General features: G+C 43.5%; 1 pseudogene; it reads left to right on the top strand.

Annotated features, from left to right (window-relative positions):
- Positions 1–6,692: 6,692 nt before the first annotated feature.
- On the top strand, positions 6,693–8,144 carry LOC123153714 (F-box protein At5g07610-like; annotated as a pseudogene).
- The last annotated feature ends 1,407 nt before the right edge of the window (positions 8,145–9,551 follow it).

The following is a 9,551-nucleotide window of genomic DNA, read 5'->3' on the forward strand; positions in this document are numbered from 1 at the left end:
GTGACAAGCGCCAGGCAAATGTGTCTTCAGTATTCCCCTGAATCTGAATCCTATTAATCGCAATCCATAGCCTGAAGTACTAAAGCAGATCAGGGATAGAGAGATTATCAACAATGTCTAGTACAGTATCTAACACAAGCAGAGATCTTCCCTCGTCAATGGATAGAGAGATCAATCTGATGTTTTCCGCCGAGGCTCAGGACCCTGTAGGCTTCATTGATTCCTCGCTGCAGGTCAGGCCAATACTCGATGATGGAGGCCAAAAACATCGTAGCAAAGGCAGGCAGGCGGCGGGGCGTGCGTCGTGCAGCGAGCGCGGTCGCGGGAGCGCCCGACGAGGCGCGGCAAGGCATGTGGGACGGCGCGGGCAGCAGGCGGCCGTGGTCGATAGTCAGCAGGACGAGCGGTGCATGGTGAGGCGGGGCATGGAGTGGGAGGAGGCGGCGGCGCGCTGGAGTGGAGATTGGGTCGTGCGGGCGGCTGCGACATTTTTTTTTTATTTTTCTGGCAAATCGGTTTGACTTATTAGGCGGACTGCGGGTTGAATATGGAAAATCACAGGGACCTTTGTGTAAAAACGTCGCGACGGTGAACCCGACAGACTCAACCCGTGCTTTGTTATTACTAGCAAAAGGGCCCGTGTGTTGCAACGAGAGAAAGAAATCATAAACTTCAATGAGCATGACAACATTTTGCTGCATCACCGATAACATTTTGACGACCATTTTGTTCAATTTCATTAATAATTCGTAATAAACAAAATTTTATAAATAATGAATTTTTTTGATTTCCCAAACATTTGTTTTAAAAATTGCAAACATGTTTTGAATATGCGACACAATCATTTTATGCTTTATTCAAAAATTTACTGAAAAGTTCTTTTTTAAATTTTTGGAGGTTTTTTTAAGTACCAAGTTATTTAAAGGAGAAAAAACGATAATGAAAAAGAAAAAAAAATAAAAAAACGAAATTTAAAAACGGACCGCCCGCACATGGGCCGGCCCTAATTGGAGCCTGTATCTTCTCACTGCGTGCAGAGCGCAGTATAGGAGATCACTACTGCGTGGGATGGCCCAGGCAGGGATTCCCTAGTGTGAAATGTTTTTTGTCAACTTATAGATGGCATTGGTGGGTAATATTTTATAAGTTTGGAAGCAATTGATAACTTTAATAATAATTATTATTATAGCGCATATGCCGTGCATTGCAAGAAGATCAAATAAAAGATAGCATGTTCATCAAGACATCACGATAGCGTTCAGACGCTGCCCGCTGGTAGCTACAAGAAGGTCCATGTCCATATCTAGAAGAAATGTATAATCATGAAACGACCTTGCAATGACATGCGTTCGACCTGTAGCATCGCCAGTCATCCTTGCAACTTCCACGTGGTCGCCTTTGCAGTGTTTTTCATCCAACTGGTAGGACAAACGACCGTCCTTCCAACGCCCATGTAATAATTTTGCAGCACTTTGGTTCGAATTGCCAATAAAAAAAAAGGACAACGGAGACTGATGTTACATTGACGTGTTTCTAGCTAGACACAGTGAGCACTCGACCTTAACAGCGACGCGTGCCGCTTGCAGTGTAGTGTTTGCCGTTTGAAGCAGCAAAACTTGAGCGAAGTTGCACGCAGATAAGCAGGTATACTTTCAAAAAAAAATTATAGCAGGAAAAATGCCGAGAAATGAAAAGATTTACGTTTGCAGCTCCAAACCAAATGCTTGCAGTACTTAAAGAAGGACGTGCATGCGCGTGCATGAAAAAAAGGAGCTACCCTGAGGAGCATGCCACGCATATCATCATATGCCACAAGTCGCAATCATTACCAGGGTTAGTTTTTTTGAGACAAATAACCTGGGTTTTCTTTGGGAAAGACAAAGAACCTGGGTGAGCTGGTTCGGGGCGTGGAGACCAGAGTACATCCCCACGCTGCTGATTTTTGGATCGTAATCCAATGAAGCCTGGGAGGAGGCCCATCAGCATATATCAGCCCAATATATGGCTAGCGTGCGAAGTTGGAGGTACTCTACGACGTAGCGCAAAGCAGCGATTGAGTCGTTTTTTTAGCAGAATTAGTACCACCTTGCGTATATGTTTTAAATTTAAATTGAAAACGTAAATTCACAGGAAGAAAGCGTATTGTGACGGTGAACCCACGGAGTCAATCCGTGCTTTATTATTAGGGATAGATTATATAAGGAAAGATTGTTATTATTAGGGATAGATTAGGGATATATATGCGAGCTGAAGTAAAAAAAACCCGCAGTAAATGGTAGTGGGAGGTGAGACGAAAAAACTAGCGAAAAAAAAATGGTTGAAAGTGATGGGACGAAAATAAACCGTGGATACTATTCACCAACTCAGACATTTTTTTTGCGAGGGCACCAACTCAGACATTAGGAGTATAGATTAGATATTTTTCTACTTGCATGATGGCATTTTTTGTTTCCTACTTATTTATATTATATTGTATTATTCTCGATATATTTTATTTGTTGGAAAAATTTAATTTTATATAATACAATCACAGGAAATGTGGCTTGCACCGGCGACATTTGTTGTCAGCTACTACATCTGTCGTTCAGCTTGACTAGATATTGCTGGAGTTGGCGCATAGATTTCTTTGGGTTGAGGCCCAGGTGAATAGTCCTTAATTCCCTTGTTCAACTTCCCCGCAACATCCTTTCCACCTCAAGAACGACACCCTCACATCCAATCTCCTCGAGTCATGTTTGTTTCGGCTTTAGATAGTAGATTCTCGTAAGGAAAATCAAAGTTGAAACAAAAACAACTATTTGAAATCAGTTTTGCCAATAAAGTTGAATCTGAATTCGGGTCATTTTCAGTGCAATTTCCTGAAGCACATCCATATGTACTGAAGTGACAACGCTTATTATGCATCAACTTTGCCACGAAAGCTTAAACAAACAGGCCCCGCACTTTCCAGAATAGAAACCGTAGGTAAAAGTTGCAGGCTCCGGCTACTAAGTTGCCATGGTAATCACAAATGACCACACGACTACCGCTCGGGGGGCACAACATCCCTCGTATCATTACAGTCATCCTTTGCAAATTATGATCACTTTCAACCTCAGCCGATGGCATCTCATAGGACCGCACCCGATGTCGGTAAGTTAGTCAGTGGAGTGCTCCCCTTTCCCCCCGTCAATGCCAAACTGCCAATCTGGCGTGCAACCATATTGCCGACCGGTCTAATCTTTGCAGATTATTTATATTTATTTTACATCAAGATCAATGTGCAGATCATTCAAAACATTAAAATCAATGTGCAGATCATGCAAAAGCTTCCATTAAGTCCACTTCACATTTTTTACAGAAAAGAGTTGAAATGCAAAGTACCTTCTTCCCTCCATGAGAGTCCCATTCTTGGTTGATCTTTTTTTTCTTACATCCCATTCTTGGTTGATCTGATATGATATTTGCCGCTAATTACTCTTTCATCTCATCAATTAAGTAAAAATCATCATACAGAATTTTCCAGCAAGTCACCTTCAAATTTATTTGAGGAACCACTAGCAAACATGCCCGTGCGTTGCAACGGAGAGAATAAGTATCCATGCACTTGATTGTGAAAGAAAACATTGTATACTTAGAAATATATATTCTATAAACTAAAAAGGAACCAAAACTTGGATTTCGGTGCATATGAATCAAGATATCATGATCTTTCAAGCCATGTAGGATCATAAGGAAAATGGAAAAAAAGTTCTACCAGTAGCAATTTATGTGCACTAAAACACATTGAAATTTGCATCCACTACGTATGATATAACAGTCGATAGACAGGAGACGAAATAACATTGTCTCCCGGCCCATAGAAATATCACTGTCACCCATGGAAATTCGAAGTGTGAATCTGATTAACAAAGTGCAACACCTCTGCATAAATATTCAAGAATTAATACTATAGAACCTTGATTGATCCATGTAAGTTGCACGTGTAATTATTGGATTCCTCCTCTGCATTCCTAGACATGCAAATTAGCTCATGTGCGCATTGGGTTTCTTCCACACTAAAAGCACCATGGCCAAAATTGATTTTTGTCTTGAAGATGAAAAAAAGAAGGGTAACCAGCTTCTAATAAAAAGGAAAAAGGGGTAACCTGTGGTCCGGGTATGAAATATTTTGCTAGCACGCTAGGAGTTAAGAAAAATCCATGTCAAGTTAGACATAAGTGCAAACTGATAGAAAATTCTGAATTGTTGGAATATGAAAAATACCTAATTCCTCCTCCTTGTAGAGAAGTAAGGTGTGCAGTCAATTTAGCTATGGAAACTTATTTAACATTGTGCATGGACTCTTGGCTAGGGGGCGGGGGGGGGGGTCAGAAAAGAAGAAGAAAATCAAGCACTTACTATAAACCTAACTTGACTCGATCCAATTGGAGTTGTGCAACTGTTAGTTTACTTACCCGGGAGTTCTTGCAAGCAATCAATCGATTCATGTACATGTGTATACGCCAGATCGATCCATCAGACTGCTTATCACATAGCTTTGTAAACATATGCCCATCACGTGTATGCATGTTCTTGTGAGGCCAATCCAGATCAATTGACGCCGTCAGCTAGTAGCAAAGCTTGCTCTTGTGCCAATCCAGATCAACCAACCTAGCCAGCAGCTTAGTAGTTTGCTTCGTATGTGTGTTTGCCTACGAAAAAATCGAACCAGCTGCTTGCTTAAGTAGCTTTGTAGGCATTTGTCGCGTATACTATCATGTCCCCACCCTAAAAAAAAGGTATACTATCGAAAGAAATCAAGCTAGTGTGATACCCTGCATACGTTGCCGGAAAGCACTTGTCAAGTGTGATACACCAGAGCGAATACAAATCCGGCATCCCGGTGCGCCTTGCTGAGGCAGAAACAAACTTTCACGTGTGGCACCATGAATTAATCAGGTAATAGAGGATGAGCCCGGCCATCATAAACCTTATGGATTCAATGGAAAAAATAAAAATCATATGCATAATAGATCAACCTTATGGGAGCATGCTAAACACATACACGTAATAGGATTTTTTGTTGTTGTTGAGAAATTTAATATGCAATATACTTATGTTTGTTATGAGAACAATATCATTGGGAGAAGCAAACAAAATTATGAAAAATCATAAGATGCATGCATGGAGAAGAATTGTAGATGCATACTTACGCACTGCATGCTGCTTATTGATTGGAGGGAGGCATCGATGGACAAAGGGAAACGACACGATGCAAGAATCGAGCAAACCTGACACCTGCTGGTGGCCAACCTATGTATTTCGCATGCACAGGGTGCAATTTCCATAGGCGCCTGAGGCGTCCATGTCCAACTGGACCAACTTCCGACCAATGCTCCTTCCAAGCCAGCCCCGACATCCCGTCTATGTCAACTTCCACGTCTGTAGATTCCTTTACTCCTTTGCCACGGCTGTTGGCGCCTTATTTCTCAGGCATGGGCTGTCGCATGGCTCATCCGTAGGCTAGATCGGACGGTTCCTGCCATTCCTCTCGTTGCTCAGCCTGATGGCCCCGTGAGGAAGACGACGTCCTCGTGAGGTTATCGGCGAGCGCTGCATAGCTGGATTCGTGTTAGGTGCCGGAGGTCGCGGGAAGCGCGGATCTCATGAGGCCTCTACTGATCTCAATGCCGTTGGCTAGAAAAGTCTTTTCATCGTGCGCCCACACAGGTGCCGGGCTTCCCATGCAACCCTTCACATCGTCTTGATATTTTCATCTCGTCCTCCTCCCGAGCTTTGTTGCTTTTCCTCGTCGTTGTCTTGCCCGGCACAGATTAGGTTTTATTCTCCACATATGCTGCTCCCCCGCCTCCGCCAGACCAAGCCCTTCCCTCCTGTTTCCTAAGCCGATCCTCCTAGTCCGATGGATCCACATCTGGTGCTCCCCTGCCTCCGCTTGATCCACCCCTTCCATTCTCTTTCTCGCGCTAATCCTCGTCAACGGCTCAACAACTACTGCTCCATCGCCTCCGCCGGATCCAGCCTTCGCTTCTCTTTTTGGAGCCGATATTTATTGCAGGGAAGGCCACGATGGATGTGGAGTTTGACTCCAACTAAAGTCTCATGTCTCATGTGTACGAAAGAAACCCAAGAGGATGGACGTCTGTTCAACCGAAGAGAAAAAACGTGAAGAGACTTTTCCTTCTTTTGACAAGAACGCTGGTTATGTGGCAATATACACGAGGCTCACTTCCTTGTTCAATCCCTGGTTCTAGCATGAATCAGTTCCAACGTGGCCCGAGATGATTTTGGTTTTTACCAAAACCTATTGTAGTTCGTGTGCATCGGGGCCAATTTCTAATATGTGACCAGAAAAAAAAGTTAAACGATATTTTTTTTTAAATCTCAGCCGTCAATCTTTATGGTAACGGTGGATATAAGGGGTGACGTATGGAGAATTATGAAAGGTTCCTCCTTTTAATATTAGGTATAGATATAGATTTTCAAATGTAAATGAATTTCATTTTGCAAGGTGTGGGTTTCTGTGGACCCCTTGCTTTCCAATTTGGTCCAGCTGTGACTCTTATGACTAGCCCGTTAATCGAAGCATCGACGGCCCAGCCTGCTAACACAGAAGGAAAGAAATTCCCAGCCTCACTCCCGTCGGTTTCACGGAATCCCGGTTTCACTCCCCTTCCTCTAGCTCGCCGCCGCCGCCGCTTTCTTCCACCATGGCCGACCGCACTCCATCTCCTTTCAGGTACAGTGAGCATCACCATCAACATCGAACATAGCATCCATTCCTCCGATCAATGTTGGGGATATCGCTTATCAGGAACTTATCGGTCGACCCAAGATAAGGGGTAAATCGGCTAGTTTATCGGCATATTGGCTGATTTATCGCCATATCGACTAATTTATCGGCCGATTTATCTTATCGATCAGACAGCGGTAAGCGATAAATCGGCCGATTTATCGGAATATCAGAAGATATCTTGAATAGTGCCTCCGATCCCGTGAGCTCTCCTGGATCCGTGTTTCCGCAGGTCTTCCCCTTCTCGCCACAGCAAGTGCAGGACGGCGGCCGAGAGACTCACCGACGACCTCCTCGTGGAGATCCTCTCACGCGTCCCGGCCAAGTCGCTCTGCCGCTTCAAGTGCGTCTCCAACCACTGGCTGAGCCTCATCCACCACCCCGACCACCGCAAAAAGCTCCCCCAAACCCTCGCCGGCTTCTTCCACGGTAGCAGCAACTTCGAGGATTGGTTTCTGGAATCACCTGTCCTCTTCACCAGCATATCGCCTTCCCCTCCCATGGACACATCATTCGCCTTCCTGCCCAACACCAGCAGTTGGATCTGTTGGACAGCTGCAACGGTCTCCTCCTCTGCCGCTTGTATGACGTCTCGGGTGAGGTTGGCAAGCGCCATTTTGATTTGGTGTGCAATCCTGCCACGGAGAAGTGGGTCCTGTTGCCGGACTCTGGCCAGGACAGCGTCAACTGCAGCACACGTTTGGGCTTCAACCCAACTCTGTCTTCGCATTTCCATGTGTTTGAGTTGGTGGAGGAGCATGATAACTTCATTTCCGGAGTGGCTGGAGTGGCAGTGTATTCGTCGGAAACCGGAGTTTGGGTTTATAAGGAAAACAGATGGAACGAACGTATCTTACTTACTGAACTTCAGTCATCGTTTGTCTTTCTTAACGGCTATCTGCATTTTGAAGTCGATGGCCGTGACTTTTCCCGTTATCTAGCTGTGGTGGACACGGCCGGGGAAACATGGATGAACTTCAGTGTCCCTGGTGGTCTGGTTAACGGCTTTATTCAACATTCACAGGGCCGCTTGCATTATGTCAATTTTCAGATGGATGAAGATGGTGGTGTCAATCAACTTGTAGTTTATGTTCTTGAGAACTACCAAAGCAAAGAATGGACATTGAAGCATAGCGTTGAAACTTCATACATACTTGGAATGGCAGATTACTGCATTTATTGGTTTGATTGGATTGCCGTTCATCCGGAATGCAACTTGATATTCTTCACCCTTGTGCGGGATCTCAAACTCATGTGCTATAATATGGATTGTCGGCAAGTCAAAGTAATCTGCAATCTGGAAGGTGTGGAGCCGCCATATCTACCATATGTGCCGTTGTATGCTGAGTTAGAGGCATTGTGCATTTGACATCAGTTGTCATTCATATTTTGGTTGCTTTATGTTGTCTGCACTTGTTTCTGTATACTACCAGTGGTTCTGTTCACTGCTACCTCCATGTGCTCGGTTAACTTTGCAAAATGTTTCAGCAAAGCTAATAAGATCATTTAGTGAAGGACTTATCAGCCATCATCATGCAGCTTAAACTTATGTCTTCTGTTTGCAGTCGGGGGAATTAGATCATTAGAAGCATGTTGCTGATAGAGACCTAGTAAAACTATTGCTCGTCTATTAATACGATAATTTGTGGGATCATATCTTTCTTGTTAAATGCTAATTACATGTGGCCTATTTTAAGTCGAAAAAGGTGTTAGCAGAACAAAAGCAATCATAATGTACACAATTGTTCTGCCAACTGTTGGTCAGAAATCCTGCTTGTTCGTCCGTACATTTATTCATGTAGGTGGGTTAAAATAGTCTATGCACTGCCCTTCAAATGCTACTCCCGCAGTCCTACTGATAGTTACATGATGTCTGTAAAGTTGCACGCACAATCCAGCCCAGTGCAGCGTTGTTTCTGAATTCTGTTTTTTGACGTGACTGTGGCTGTCATGGCTCTGGTTTTAGCTTCAGTTACCACACAGTTTAACTGGGTAAGCCTGCATTCTTGTGTGGCCATATGATCAGTGGGGTGCCCCTTTTCCTCAGTTTCCTCCCTATTTCTTGATATTGAACAATGCACTCTAGATTTTAGCTGAACTGTTAACTTATGGGAAAACTTTGTTTTTGCCACTCTAGTTTTTTGCCAACTTTGCTTATGCCACTTTAGAATTTGACATTTCACTTTTGCCACTCTTAGCTTTTGACAATATATCACTTTTGCCATTCCGTGGCAAAAGCAAAATAATTAGAGTGGCAATTGAGATACATGTCAATAGCTAAGAGTAGCAAAAGTGAAATGACAAATTATCGTTTTTGCCATGGAATGGCATTTGTGATGTATTGTCAAAAGTTAAGAGTGGCAAAAATGAGATGTCAAAATCTAAAGTGGTATAAGCAAAGTTGGCAAAAACTAAAGTGGCAAAAACAAAGTTTCCCCTTAACTTATAAGGCTTCAATTCTAACTAGAAAGAACTTTCCTCAGGGATACTTACATTGTCTTCCGCTATTCAGGGCTGCACTTAATTATTTGCCTTTTTGGACTCATGGTTTTAACTATAATTGTTCTACCATGAACATTTTCTTCTACTAGCGTTCCAACAGTAAGTGTCATGTAGCTGTTGTATGCATCTAAATCATTGAGAGCTATATGTTATAGAAGATGTGTCCCAATCACTATGTTTCCACGACAATAATGATTGTTGTGAGTGTTTATGTTATGACCGGTTTAGCTTATAACCGGAGAAGGCCCACCGGGCATTAGTTAGGGGCTTGGCC

This window comes from Triticum aestivum, chromosome 7A, assembly GCF_018294505.1.
Source record: "Triticum aestivum cultivar Chinese Spring chromosome 7A, IWGSC CS RefSeq v2.1, whole genome shotgun sequence".
NCBI lineage: Eukaryota > Viridiplantae > Streptophyta > Magnoliopsida > Poales > Poaceae > Triticum > Triticum aestivum.